This window comes from Urocitellus parryii, chromosome 3, assembly GCF_045843805.1.
Source record: "Urocitellus parryii isolate mUroPar1 chromosome 3, mUroPar1.hap1, whole genome shotgun sequence".
Lineage (NCBI taxonomy): Eukaryota > Metazoa > Chordata > Mammalia > Rodentia > Sciuridae > Urocitellus > Urocitellus parryii.
Genome location: NC_135533.1, coordinates 52,409,114 through 52,424,697, shown reverse-complemented (window position 1 = coordinate 52,424,697; position 15,584 = coordinate 52,409,114). Strand labels below are relative to the sequence as shown.

At 40.5% G+C, this 15,584-nt stretch overlaps 1 protein-coding gene across 2 annotated transcripts in view; it reads right to left on the bottom strand.

Annotated features, from left to right (window-relative positions):
* Positions 1-2,653, bottom strand: part of Calu (calumenin) — a 31,693-nt gene extending 29,040 nt beyond the window's left edge. For both annotated transcript variants that reach the window (XM_026411681.2, XM_026411682.2), the window contains exon 1: positions 2,568-2,653. The gene's annotated coding sequence lies outside the window, so the exon portion shown is untranslated. The remainder of the gene's footprint in view (positions 1-2,567) is intronic.
* Between the last annotated feature and the right edge of the window lie 12,931 nt (positions 2,654-15,584).

Here is a 15,584-nt window from a genome sequence, read left to right as displayed (position 1 = left end):
ATGGTCCAAGCTTCATTAGTTCTATAATCAAAGCAACCCAGCAGGAACCTGAAATTTTTCTGGCTACAAAATCAAAAATTTTCTTGTAAGAAAAAAGTTCTAGAAATTCCGGAAGAAAAACGTCTCCTTTTGGTTGATGAAACTTTAATACATAATTAAGTATTATAAGAGTGCTATGCAAAATACAGAAACAAGAGATTTGATGTTTGTTAATTTTGTGTATTGGTAATAATACACATGAAATCTTCAGAACTTGGTAGTTATTTTAGCTCAACCTTTCCTCAGGGTCAAATGCCTATAAATTGTTTTAAAATTCTAGATGAAAAGACCTATTTACTATGATCACTCAAGCTGGAAGTGGTCAGTACTAATTCTTCTACATTTGTTTGTAACACTCCATAATCATGATCACAGGCTACTTTAAGTTATCTCCTTAGTTCCCCTACAGATTCTACATATTTGGGAGAATTTCTTCATCTAGCTATTATAAATTTTTCTCCCTCTATAGTTTCTAATGCACTGTCTTGCACTTTTTAGATAACATTTTATCAGATTAAGTGGGTAGTACTGGGCAGTACTATGGTGCTGCCTGTTTGTGTTCTCCAACCCAATTCCCCTTACTGGATCTGGCTAAAAGCCAGCTACTTCCAAAAGTGTTATTTCAGCTGTCTTAACTCTAATACATAAATTGCAACATCAGCAACATCCATATTGAAAAGCTCAGAGAGAGAGGATCTAGGGCCTTTTTCTTTTTAGTGGGTACTGGAGATTGAACTCAGGGGCATTCAACCCCTGAGCCACAGTCCAACCCTATTTTGTATTTTATTTAGAGGCAGGGTCCCACTGAGTTGCTTAGTGCTTCACTGTTGCTGAGGCTGGCTTTGGCTTTGAATTCGCAATCCTCCTGCCTCAGTCTCCTGAGCTGCTGGGATTACAGGCATGAGCTATCACTCCTGGCAGGATCTAGGGCCTTATATCCTAACAGGCATTTCTAATTGCTATTCCTGACTATACTGCTATCCCTCCAACATCCCTGGCATTTCCATGTTACAGAAAATCTGTAGTACCAATGTACAGATTGTGTGATGAATGTATAGATACTGCTACAGTCTTGATACTTTACTGGATGAATGGAAGCAAATAATGATGAGACATTGGTTTCAAAGCTCTATTGAGCACCATACACTCTAGAATACTCATTTGATTTTTGTAGTTTATGGCTCTCCTAGTTGTAATTCTAAGAAAAAGAAAAAAAGAAAATAGAAACCCTTGAATTGCTGAATACTCAGATCAGGCCTAGGGAAATCATTTTATCTACAAATACAATTCACAGATGATCTCTGATCCCTCATTGCAACTGTTCCACAAATTCTTCAGTGATGACTATTATTTGATACTTGGTTAGCTCATCTAATGAGGTAAAAAAATGCATTTGTCTTAGGTCAAGTTTCTTTCCACGGCAAACACTAATTTATCAGAGATTCTGGCTAAAAGCTCTACTCCCAAAGCTCAATAAAACACTAGGAAAAAAAAAAAAAAAACTGGATGCAACCTATTCACAATTCATTAACGTTGACTTTATGGTCCAACTTAGGAAGTGAATGCATTTCAGTTCTCAAATAAAACAAACAAACAAAAATCCACTTATCGGGGACTATGTACACTTAGAAATTCAAACAAAAAGCCCAAAAGTTTTAGCAGGAGATCCAGGAAGTTTTTTCTTTGATACAAAAGCAGCTTTCCAAACTTCAAACCACTCAACAACTCTTAATCATGGCAGCTGTAGGGAATTAAGTTTACTTCGTAACACAGTATGATAAAGTCAGAACTGGGATCTAGGGTTGGAAGCAATAAAACAAGGTTAAAAAAAAAGAGCAATTCCTTAATAATGCTTTTAAGACCGTTCTCGTTGCTGACTCAACTATGCACCAAACACCGGAGCTCAAAAATTTCTGTTTTTCTTTGCAATTATATAAGATATTCTAAAACAACAACAACAAAAAAATCACGTAGGGTCTTCATTCGTAATTTCCACCCTCTTCCTACACCCTTTAAGTCAGCGAACACGACTTTCTTGGCAGTGGCACCCAACTCCCGGGATGCGGCCTTGGGGCGGGGCTGGCAGATCAACGCTGGCTGGGGAGTGGGAGGTGGCAGGCAGCAGATTGAATAACCCTTCCCTACAGTTCTCCGACCTTCAGGAGGCAAACAAAAGTGACCCTCTAGTCCGAGGTACACTGTGAAGGGTGTAGATCAGGGACCGGAGGGCAAGGACACGGCAAGCCAGGCACAAAACAGTACCCAACAAGACATGAGTTAGGGAGCCAAAGTTTGACGCGACGCAGCACTCACAGCGTGCGGGAATGCTAGCTGGGAGTTCCAACCCAAGCGGAGCGCCTCGGGCCCTGGAATCCTGGAAAGGCTCAGGCCTGGACTCCGGCACCAGCAGAGACACGAGTTAAGAAAGAAAAAAAATCCCACGCCTCTCCAGCAGCAAGGATCCAGGACAGAAAGAAAGCGAATAAGGACACGGCGGCGGCACAAGGCTTGAGCACCACGATACCTACCTTTCTCGCAGCCTCACAGCCCAAGTCACGGTGGCCGCGGTTCACCCACCGGCTCAGCTCACACGCGAAAGCACCGCCCAACCGGAAGCGAGTCCGCGCCCCGCCCTCATCCGCCTCGCCGCTGCTTCCCAACCAATCATTAACAAGCACCCCGTCGACGCAGAGCTTTCCCGAGTAGCCATTGGCCCCACAATTGCGTAGCCCGGATAGGCTGGAAAGCGCCACGTCCCCGCGAGCGCGCCGAGTTGCGTGGAGCTGATTCCCGCCCAAGTCTAGTCCCTGGGCCTGCTGCAGGCCCCAGCCTGGTGCTTGGGCGGCGTGTGGGCGCGGCTGTCCGGACGCCACGTCCCCATTCATAGCGCGTGACTCTGCCTCCACAGGATGTCTAGAATTACCCTGCTAGTAATCTTCATGCCCACAAGACCGTAAATCCGTTTTTTACGGTCACCGCCATTACAATGGTGAACAGTATCAATCTCTTACCCTTAAACCTTGCTGCCCAGACGTGGCATCTAGTGGAAGCTCTTCTCTCTGGCTATCCTGTATCTTTTAGCTTTGTCTCCCACCACGCCCCTTCACTTATAGTGCTCTGGCCACCATCGTCTAGTCTTTTCACTTATACTGCTCTGGCCACCATCGCCTAGTCTTTCCTTAACTACTTGTCCTTTCACATTTCTGTGATCTTTGTTCACCAAGCGTCTTCCTTTGCCTGGAATAAATTCATTTTCTTAATTTTCTGTTTGTGAAGGCCAGTAGAAGTCCCAGTTCAGATGTTAGCTCTAGAAACCTTTCCTGACCCCACTAAGCATAATAACACTTATTTTATTTGCCTTCATAGCACTTTGTACCTTCAGTACACTACCAAATTTTATTGTATAACATTGCTTATCTATAATAACTTACTCTGGGAAACAGACTAAGTTTCCAACTAACTTCCAGAGTAGAGATCTGCCTATTCTTTGTATTTACAGCCCTGAGCTTACTGCCCAGGTCCGAGAAATTGCTCAGTAATATAAATAAACTGAAGAAGTGGACTTCATTGCGTATCCCTGGTTTAGGAGAAACACAGGATATAACTCACTTGTTCATTTTAGTGTCATGAATTGAAACAAATACCGATGAAGGGTACTCTATTTTCTACACTACTGGACTGCAAACCTAAATTCTTAACATAAAGCCTCTATAGTTTAAAATTCAGTTAAGACAAGTAGTAAGTTCATGAAAGATTTAAATGCAAAGCAAGTTAGTTTAAAGTGCCAAGATGAAAGACTGACAACTAATGCTCTGGGTATTCAAATAAAGGAGTGCCAGTGACCCTTGGTGGTAGCCGGAGAGGGATTCATAGGAAGGTGTGACTCAGGCTAGACTAAGAAAATCCCAAATGGACTAGTCAGCAAAAGGAATAGCAAAAATAAAAGCAAGTGGGGAAGCAGAGCAGAGGGTAAATCCTCAGGCCAGGTAGGTACTGAGAAAGGTTAAGAAAGGAAACCATGCAGAAAAAATAGGTGCATGGAAGGTCTTGATAGTCTGATGCCACTAAGCTGAAGGCAATGGGAATTGTGAGTCTCCTTTGGAAGTTTTCTAAACTTGTGCCTATGTGGGGGCCCTGTGGAATGAGATTGAGAGTGGTTCTCTCAGACAGGCACATCTTCAAATAGGGATTGACTATAAAACAGGAGGTATTACTTCAAAAACTTTTTTAAAATGCCACCTGAAGTCAGGTACTGTGCTAGGTACTGGTGGACGCACAATGAAGGGGACATCATCCCAGCCCTCAAGAAACTACAGCCAAGTGGGAGAACCACCATTCTGGAAGTGACATAGTGAAGGCTGAACAGGTAGTGAGATTCTGCTAGAGATACAGCCCTCAAACCTTGACATTCCCTGTGGATAGGGACCTGTCCTGGCAAGAAAAAGGAAACAGAAATGAAACCTTTATGCCAGATATATATATATATATATATATATATATATATATATATATATATATAGATAGATAGATAGATAGATAGATAGATAGATATATATTTGAACCCAGGGGCTCTTAACTGCTAAGCAACATCCCCATCCCTTTTATGTATTTTATTTAAAGACAGGGTATCACTGAGTCTCTAAGTGCCATGCTAATTTGCTGAGGCTGACTTTGATTTTATTTTATTTTTCATTGGTTGTTCACAACATTACAAAGCTCTTGACATATCATATTTCATACATTAGATTCAAGTGGGTTATGAACTCCCAATTTTTACCCCAAATGCAGATTGCAGAATCACATCGGTTACACATCCACATTTTTACATAATGCCATATTAGTGACTGTTGTATTCTGCTACCTTTCCTATCCTCTACTATCCCCCCTCCCCTCCCCTCCCATCTTCTCTCTCTACCCCATCTACTGTAATTCATTTCTCTCCTTGCTTATTTTCCCATTTCCCCTCACAACCTCTTATATGTAATTTTGTATAGCAATGAGGATCTCTCTTCATTTCCATGCAATTTCCCTTTTCTCTCCCTTTCCCTCCCATCTCATGTCTCTGTTTAATGTTAATCTTTTCTTCCTGCTTCCTCCCTGCTCTGTTCTTAGTTGCTCTCATTATATCAAAGAAGACATTTGGTATTTGTTTTTTAGGGATTGGCTAGCTTCACTAAGCATAATCTGCTCTAGTGCCATCCATTTCCCTGCAAATTCCACGATTTTGTCATTTTTTAGTGCTGTGTAATACTCCATGGTGTATAAATGCCACATTTTTTTTTATCAATTCATCTATTGAAGGGCATCTGGGTTGGTTCCACAGTCTAGCTATTGTGAATTGTGCTGCTACCAATATCAATGTGGCAATATCCCTGTAGTACACTCTTTTAAGGTCTTCAGGGAATAGTCCGAGAAGGGCAATAGCTGGGTCAAATGGTGGTTCCATTCCCAGCTTTCCCAGGAATCTCCATACTGCTTTCCAAATTGGCCACACCAATTTGCAGTCCCACCAGCAATGTACAAGTGTACCCTTTTCCCCACATCCTCTCCAGCACTTATTGTTGTTTGACTTCATAATGGCTGCCAATCTTACTGGAGTGAGATGGTATCTTAGGGTGGTTTTGATTTGCATTTCTCTGATTGCTAGAGATGGTGAGCATTTTTTCATGTACTTGTTGGTTGATTGTATGTCCTCCTCTGAGAAGTGTCTGTTCAGGTCCTTGGCCCATTTGTTTATTGGGTTACTTGTTATCTTATTGTCTAATTTTTTGAGTTCTTTGTATACTCTGGAAATTAGGGCTCTATCTGAAGTGTGAGGAGTAAAAATTTGTTCCCATGATGTAGGCTCCCTATTTACCTCTCTTATTGTTTCTCTTGCTGAGAAAAAACTTTTTAGTATAAGTAAGTCCCATTTGTTGATTCTTGTTATTAAATCTTGAGCTATGGGTGTCCTATTAAGGAATTTGGAGCCCGACCCCACAATATGTAGATTGGAGCCAACTTTTTCTTCTATCAGACGCAGAGTCTCTGATTTGATATCAAGCTCCTTGATCCATTTTGAGTTAATTTTGTGCATGGTGAGAGGAGGGGATTCAGTTTCATTTTGTTGCATATGGATTTCCAGTTTTCCCAACACCGTTTGTTGAAGATGCTATCCTTCCTCCATTGCATGTTTTTAGCCCCTTTATCAAATATAAGATAGTTGTAACTTTGTGGATTAGACTCTGTGCTGCGCCCCTCCCCTGACTCAGGCAATGGCAAGGCCCTACTGAGGTGGATGGCGCAAGGCGTCCATCCTCTGGAGGAGCGCAGTATGTTTCTGGGAATGGGCTGATTTGTTTTTGTATTCCTTTAATAAGTATAGTTGTGATTTCTCATATGACCATTAAGTATGAAGGAAAAATCATGACTTTCCCAATTAATGCAACTACTTCTAAAGCATAGATCTGTTTGCTCTAAATGCAATGATTCAGCTGTGGAGTGTAAATTGTTAATGTCTAATGAAAAACTCCCTGTATTCCTGTCAAGGAAGTTTTTGAGAAATTAAATTAAAATCTAGAGAAGATAGATTAGTGCTTAGTACTGGGCAACTTGTTCTTGTTCCTGTGCACAATGGTTTGTGCTCTTACTTTTGTTTGATTAAAAGTAATAACAAATCAACCACTTGCCGTAACCATGGCACCGGTTCCAGTCAGTAAGTCAAGAAACAATAGTCAAGGTATAGGCCAATAGTTTGGGACATTTGTAACTATTATTAAAAGTTAACTAAGCAGAAACAGCTCAAAACAAAACGCGAACTGAAAGTACAAATGCTTGCTTATGCATAAGTCAAAATACATTCTTCTATTCTAATTGTAACTACGTAATATTTTGTTTCTTGAATAATGATTACTGTTTTGTAACCACAAAGTACTGTAAGCCTGCCAAAATGAAAAGTATATATGATCAACTTCACAAGTAAAGATTGGGATCAACACCTTCACTTTGGTGTCTGTGTTGTTTTCTCCACCCCCTCTTTCGCCGACTCCTCACCATCCGTTCGTCTCCTGAGACCCCCTGTTGGAGCTGGTCTCCGACAACTCTGTGTCCTCTATTCTGTACCATTGGTCTACCCACCTGTTTTGGTACCAGTACCATGCTGTTTTTGTTACTAATGCTCTGTAACAAGTCTGTAATGCTTTGAAATCTGGTATCGCTATACCGCCTGATTCACACTTCCTGCTTAGAATTGCTTTTGCTATTCTGGGTCTTTTATTTTTCCATATGAATTTCATGATTGCTTTATCTATTTCTACAAGAAATGCCGTTGGGATTTTGATTGGCATTGCATTAAACCTATAGAGAAATTTTGGTAATATCGGCATTTTGATGATGTTAGTTCTGCCTATCCATGAACAGGGTATATTTTTCCATCTTCTAAGATCTTCTTCTACTTCTCTCTTTAGGGTTCTGTAGTTTTCATTGTATAAATCTTTCACCTCTTTTGTTAGGTTGATTCCCAAGTATTTTTTTTTTTTTGAGGATATTGTGAATGGAGTGTTTTTCCTCATTTCTGTTTCAGAAGTTTTGTCGCTGATATACAGAAATGCCTTTGATTTATGCGTGTTGATTTTATATCCTGCCACTTTGCTGAATTCATTTATTAGTTCTAGTAGTTTCTTTGTAGACCCTTTTGGGTCTTCTAGGCATAGAATCATGTTGTCCGCAAATAGTGATAATTTAAGTTCTTCTTTTCCTATTTTTATGCCTTTAATTTCTTTCGTCTGTCTAATTGCTCTGGCCAGTGTTTCGAGAACTATATTGAATAGAAGTGGTGATAGAGGGCATCCCTGTCTTGTTACAGATTTTAGAGGGAATGCCTTCAATTTTTCTCCATTCAGAATGATGCTAGCCTGAGGCTTAGCATAGATAGCTTTTACAATGTCGAGGTAAGTTCCTGTTATCCCTAGTTTTTCTAATGTCTTGAACATAAAGGGATGCTGTACTTTGTCGAATGCTTTTTCTGCATCTATCGAGATGATCATATGGTTCTTATCTTTGAGTCTATTGATGTGGTGAATAACATTTATTGGTTTCCGTATATTGAACCATCCTTGCATCCCAGGGATGAATCCCACTTGATCATGGTGCACAATTTTTTTGATGTGCCTTTGTATCCAATTCGCCAGAATTTTATTGAGGATTTTTGCATCTAGGTTCATCAGAGATATTGGCCTGTAGTTTTCTTTCTTTGAGGTGTCTTTGTCTGGTTTCGGAATCAGGGTGATGTTGGCCTCATAGAATGAATTTGGAAGAGCTCCCTCTTTTTCTATTTCCTGAAATAACTTGAAAAGTATTGGTATTAATTCTTTTTTAAAGGTTTTTTAAAACTCTGCTGTATACCCATCCAGTCCTGGGCTTTTCTTGGTTGGTAGTCTTTTGATTGCTTCTTCTATTTCATCCATTGATATTGGTGTGTTCAAATTGTGTGTATCCTCCTGACTCAGTGTGGGCAAATCATACGATTTAAGAAATTTATCGATGTCTTCACTATCTTCTATTTTATTGGAATATAGGTTTTCAAAATAATTTCTAATTGTCTTCTGTATTTTTGTAGCATCTGTTGTGATATTGCCTTTTTCATCCCGTATGTTAGTAATTTGAGTTCTCTCTCTTCTTCTCTTCGTTAGCATGGCTAAGGGTCTGACAATCTTATTTATTTTTTCGAAGAACCAACTTTTAGTTTTGTTAATTTTTTCAATAGTTTCTTTTGTTTCAATTTCGTTGATTTCCACTCTGATTTTAATTATTTCTTGCCTTCTGCTACATTTGCTGTTGTTTTGCTCTTCCTTTTCTAGGGCTTTGAGATGAAGTGTGAGCTCATTTATTTGTTGGTTTTTCCTTTTTTTGAGGAATGACCTCCAGGCAATGAATTTCCCTCTTAAAACTGCTTTCATTGTGTCCCATAGATTCCGACATGTTGTGTCTGTATTTTCATTTATCTCTAAGAATTTTTTGATTTCCTCCTTTATGTCTTCTGTAAACCATTGATCATTCATAACATATTGTTCATTTTCCATGTGATGTAGGATTTTTCCTTTCTTCTTTTATCATTGATTTCCAGTTTCATTCCATTATGATCAGATAAAATGCATGGTATTATCTCCACCCCTTTATATTTACTGAGGGTTGCCCTATGGCATAATATATAGTCTATTTTTGAGAAGGATCCATGTGCTGGTGAGAAAAAAGTATATCCACTTGATGATGGTTGATATATTCTGTATATGTCAGTTAAGTCTAGGTTATTGATTGTGATATTGAGTTCTATAATTTCTTTATTCAACTTTTGTTTGGAGGATCTGTCCAATGGTGAGAGAGGTGTGTTGAAGTCACCCATAATTATTGTGTTGTGGTCTATTTGATTTTTGAACTTGAGGATAATTTGTTTTATGAACGTCGCAGCACCATTATTTGGTGCATAAATATTGATAATTGTTATGTCTTGTTGGTGAATGGTTCCTTTTAACAGTATATAATGTCCTTCCTTATCCCTTTTGATTAACTTAGTCTTGAAGTCGATTTTATTCGATATGAGGATGGCCACCCCTGCTTGCTTACGAGGACCATGTGCATGGTATATTTTTTCCCAACCTTTCACCTTGAGCCTGTGTATGTCTTTTCCAATCAGATGTATCTCCTGGAGGCAGCATATTGTTGGATTTGTTTTTTTAATCCATGTTACCAGTCTATGTTGCTTTGTTAGAGAGTTTAAGCCATTAACGTTTAGAGTTACTATTGATATATGGTTTATACTTCCTGCCATGTTTGATTATTTATCTTTTTTTTTTCTAATTTAGTTTGTTTCTCCATGATTAGCTTCCCCCCGTCCTCTGTCTTTACCGAGGCACTTCCCACTGATGGTTTTGGTTATTGTTTTTCATTTCTTCCTCGTGTAATGTTTTGCTCAAGACGCTTTGCAATGCTGGTTTTCTGGCTGCAAATTCTTTTAGCTTTTGTTTATCATGAAAGATTTTTATTTCGTTGTCGTACCTGAAGCTTAATTTTGCTGGATACAGAATTCTTGGTTGGCATCCATTGTCTTTCAGTGTTTGAAATACGTTGTTCCAGGATCTTCTTGCTTTCAGCGTCTGTGATGAAAAATCCGTTGTTAACCTTATTGGTTTACCCCTGAATGTAATCTGCCTCCTTTCTCTTGTAGCTTTTAATATTTTCTCTTTGTTTTGTATATTGGATATCTTCATAACAATGTGTCTTGGCGTTGGTCTACTGTGATTTTGTGTGCTCGGTGTCCTGTATGCATCTACAATTTGTATATTCGTTTCCTTTTTTATTTCTGGAAAGTTTTCTGTAATTATTTCATTCAGCAGGTTACTCATTCCCTTGGTTTGAATCTCTGTGCCTTCTTCTATCCCGATGACTCTTAAATTTGTTTTGTTTATGTTATCTCATATCTCTTGGATGTTTTTCTCATGATTTTTAACCAGACTTTCTGAGTTGGCTAGACTCTTTTCAAGATGAAATATTTTGTCTTCATTATCTGACGTTCTGGCTTCTACTTGCTCCACTCTGTTAGTGATACTCTCATTTGAGTTTTTAATTTGGTTTATAGTTTCTTTCATTTCTAGAATTATTGTTTGATTTTTTTAATAATCTCTATCTCCTGATAAAGATGCTTAACTTCTTCTTTTATCTGTTTATGTAATTCATTTTCAATGTATTCTTTCACTGTTTGAATTTGCTGTCTCATATCTTCTTTAAGGTTCCATTCCATCTGTCTAAGGTATTCCTTGAGTTCCTTATATGACCATTTTTCTGATGGCTGTAGGTCCTCCTGAATATTTAGGCTGTCCTGCATTGTTTGTACTCCTTTTCTTCCTTGCTTTTTCATGCTGCTCATGTTACTTCTTGTTCTGTTTGACTGCTGAGTTACTGTTTACTCCTATAAATTTATTTGATGCTTGGGAGAAAGGGTATTAGAAGGGAAGGGAAAAAGTCATTAAAGAGAATGAGAGTAAGCAGATATAATTCAAGGAAGGGGGAATAAGAGAATTGACAAGAAATGAAAAGATAAATAATAATAAAAAAAGAAAATTAAAATTAAAAAAATAATAAAATAAAATAATAAAAAAATTTTAAAAAATTTTTTAAAAATTAAAAAAAATATTTACAAAACAACAAAAAAAAAATGAAAATGAAAAAAAACCCAAATTAACAAAAATTAATAAATGCAGTCTTAGAGTTTGATTAACTTCTCTTCCAGTAGGTGGAGCTGTGCCCACTGGGCCATGCTTCTCCTCTCAATAGGCGGGAACCAATCACTGTGCAGCAGCTCTTCCTCCCAGACTGGGCGGGTCTCCAATCCTGGGTGCCTAGGGCCTTCTCTTGTGTCTAGACACTTCCCCTTTTCCTCAAGCCAGGCCCCGCTCACTGGTGACGCTCACCACGATACTGGCTACACGCCAGGTCTGCTGCTCCTTGGAGCTCTGTTTTCATGAACTCCTGCACACTCTCCCTGTTTGCCTCCCTCAGACCCTAAGTTTGTAGAGCTTGGGGCTGAGAACCCCCAGGGAATTTGCTTGCCCTCCAGTAGCCACGCCCCCGGTAGCTGGTGCAAGGGACCTCAGTTGTCAGCACTGGTGGGAGCGGTAGCTGGGAGTTCTGTGCCGCGAGTCCCGCGCCACTCCTGATTCCCTCGTTCTGGCTAACGCGCTCACCGGGAGAGCTGGGAGGGGGAGGGGCCCTTAAGGTTTCCCCCACTGTGTGGAGAGGGAAGGCTAGGGGATTACACACCCTCTACCTCCATGTGTCTAGCCCCGTTTCAATCCTGTGGCCACTGCCTATGAAGGCTCGGTTGTCATTTACATTGTAGGATCAGAAAGGCTGACCAGTTGTTTCGGCGGGATCGTTAGTGCTGAGTCATAGCGGTTTGGCTGTGAGAAGCAGGTGAACGAGAGCTTGAATGCAGCCGATCCCGGCTCGGTGTGTGTTCTGAGAGGCCCGGACTGTTCGCCCCAGATCCACGTCAGCTCTGCATTGCCTAGTGATCCGCATTGCCTAGTGATCCTGAGCAGATAGCATTTAGACAGTTTACGACTCCCTATGCCCACACAGCTGAAGAGGTCAGAGATTTGATCTCTCCGCGCCCGCCGCCATGTTGGATCTCTCTGAGGCTGACTTTGAACTCATGATCAGCCTCCTGCCTCAGCCTCCCCAGTAGCTGGGATCAGAGGCATGCGTCACTGTACCTGGCAATGCCAGAGAGATTTTAAATACAATTTGTATTTATCAATTAAAAACAAAAAAATTAAAGATAGAAATAACATGTCCTGGATTTAGTGATCACTTGGATGAAAGAAATGAAGAAGGGACTCAAAAATTAAAAGTTTTAATCATGGAGATGGGGAGAATGAGCTAGACACATGGAGGTAGAGGGAAATGAGTGAATTCCAAGACATGGTGAGTCTAGGTTATGAAAGAACATCTAAAAAGAAAGAGCCCATAGGCTGGAAGAGATACTTAAGGTGGAGAACTGGGCTGATGGAGCCAAAAGAACAGATGAGCATTCTGAGGAGAATGAAGCAGATTAGGCATCATGGGAGCCTCAGAGTTAGAAAGTAGGTAGCAGGGTTTGAGGACCGGTGAGATGATACACAAAAGAAACGTCGCCATCAATTGCGCTGTCACATTTTGCTATATAGTGCTGCTTATTCTCTTGTACTCCTGTAGCCCTGGATTCCTTCTCTGGGCACAGCATCGAAGGACTGCTGCAAAAGGCATGATGTTGATTGCAGAAAGGTGATGTTCCCCGCCAAGCAACCTAGCTCTGTTCATGTGCTGTTATTGAACCCGCACTCCTCAAATGGATGTATTGAGTGTTTCCTAGTGTCAGACACTGTTCCACACACTGACAATATAGCAGTGAACAAAATGGATTAAACTCTGTCATGGTGCTAATATTCTGGTCTGTAGGGGCAGGTGAAACAGATACTGAACAAGATATAAAAAGAATTCAAGAGTGGTGGCACATGCCTATAATCCCAGCGACTGAAAGTGTAAGGCAAGAGAATTGCAAGTTTGAAGCCAGCCTGGGCAACTTAGCAGACCCTGCCTCAAAATTAAAAAACAAAATATACAGGGCTGTTGATGTGTTCTGTGGTAGAGTACCACTTGTTTAATCCCCAGTACCTTAAAAACATTTAAAAAGAAAAATAGATAAGAGGTGGTGATGAGTGCTAAGGCAGAAATGAAGCAGAGAGGGAGAGTGAGGAGTGTTGGGACTATTGGGAGTGGTGTTGCCATCTTAGAAAGGACAGCCAGGGAGGGCTCAGGAGTAACACCTGAGTGAACATCTGATGGTGGTTAAGAACATTCTGAGAAAGGTGAACAGCAAAGGCAAAGGCGTGGAGCTGGGAGCATATTTGAGGAGCAGCCGGAAGCCAGGCAGCTGGAGGGCAGTAGGAGGAGGGTATGAGGTCAGCCAGGTAGCAGGGATTGGGGGGAGGGGGAGAGAGCCACACTTAGGGCCTCAATCTGAGATGGTGTGGCAGATCCTGGCTATTTACCAAATTCTTTTCTTGTCATCCTGTGAATCTTACTTGACCACATTTCCAGGCTCCTTTACCTGGTGGTCAAATGACTGATCTCTGACCAAGGAAGGTTGACAGAACTGATGTACACTACCTTCCACTACTGGCCATCAGTGAGCCATGTACAGTTTTCTAAGTCCTCTTTCTATAAACCCTTTAAACCACAGGATGGAAGGAATCCAAGTTCCTATTAAAGAGCCACTCATTGACCGGAAGCAATCTTTTTGGACTTTTTGTGGGTAAGAAGTAAAAATTAGTTGGTTTATGCCATTTATGTATGGGGGTTTATCTCTTATGGAGCCAGCATTCTGCTAATATAGGTGGGAAGACATCGTTTTGAGTAGAGAAGGGACATGATCTAAGATTTCAATAGAATTACAGTAGACTGGAAAGGGTAAGGTTAGAAGCAGGGAGGGCATTGAGGAAGATTATTTTTTTTTTTTTGATAGTGCAGGTGAGTGATGGTGGAAGTTTTGTCCAGGTGATTCAGTGAAAGTAATGAGAGGGGTCAGATTCTGAATAGATTTTGAAAGGATTTCCTGATGGGTTAGAAATGGGGTGAAGAGGGAGAGAAAGAAAAGTCAAAGATAAACTGAAAGGTTTTGGGCAACTAGAAAAATGAAGCTGCCATTTACTAGATGGGGGAATATTTGGGGAGAGTAAGTTTTGTGTGATAACATTGAAAGATTAGTTTGGACTTGTTGAGATGCCTGGTAGGAGCGACAGGTTGTAGGATTGGTGGGGTTGAATGAGACTCAAACTCAGAGGAAAAGACAGGAGGTGGCATAGTGGGACAGTAGGAGTAATAGGGTAGGATGCAGGTTTTAATGGAAAAATCTAGTTGAAATCAGAGGAGTCAGTGGCTGAGAAGGGTGGAGGATAGAAGCTCACAGAATGGCGACCAGAGTATGGAAGGGTCATCTATGTGGACATTGAAATCACCAATAGTTAGGATGTAATTCGTCCTTGGGAGTACAGTGATTCAAGAGCTTATTTTTTTTTAAGTTCTCCAACCATTTCAGTCGAAAGCCCCATTTGATGAAGACAAAGACCCTTTTGGAATATCTTAAACCAGAGCAAAAACATCCAAGAAACCTTCCAATTGGAAGTTAGTTGGCTGTTCTGCAATCCTCATAGTCTGGACTTTATTGAATGCAAAATATTGCACAAATAAAAAGAGACCAGTCCATGAGCCATCGGACAGGACACTTTTTAGAAGCCCTCTTGATCTATAACTTGTGAACATGTACTTTGAGTCTGTCATCATCTCTCTTTGGAATCATTAATTTAATAAGCACTAGCACAGTATGTCAGCAATTCAAGGGAATGTCATACACAAAAGAAATTAGCCAGTGTTTGAAGGACTGACACAACAGCAAACCTAGGAAGTTTGAAAACCAAAGAGCAATTCACTCTACTTTACACACATCTTACAACCTTCTGTAGGAAGCATTCCTCAACCTCAAACCCAAGTCTGACACACCAGGGCTGTGCTAGCAAGGCCAGGTTAAGAACAGGCTAAGGAAGCAGGTATATAGCTTGAATCAGAAGAGAAGGACCATAAAGCAAAACTGGTGAAAGGGGAATTTGAAGGAGAGTCCCTTGCACTGTTCAAGTGATCTGAACAGAGAAGAAAACACACACTTTTTTTTTTTTTTTTGGTTTATGGCTTTACTTTCAAGTTTTAAATTAGATAAATAGAAGCTTAGTGAGGCATCTCTCAGTGATGTACTTCTTCTCTTGTCCTCTTCATCTCTTCTCCCAAGTCTCTTCTGCTTCCTTCTGTTACCTCTTCTCTTTGTATCTCTTATCTTCTTTGACTCCCTCCTGCCACCTCTCTCTTCATCTCCACTTGGCTCTCTTCAGCCTCCCCTCTGCTTCTGATCCTCACATTGCTTCTCCATCTCTTGGCTCCAGCCATTCGGAGTGCAGGTCTTTCTGTGCCCACTCACGGCC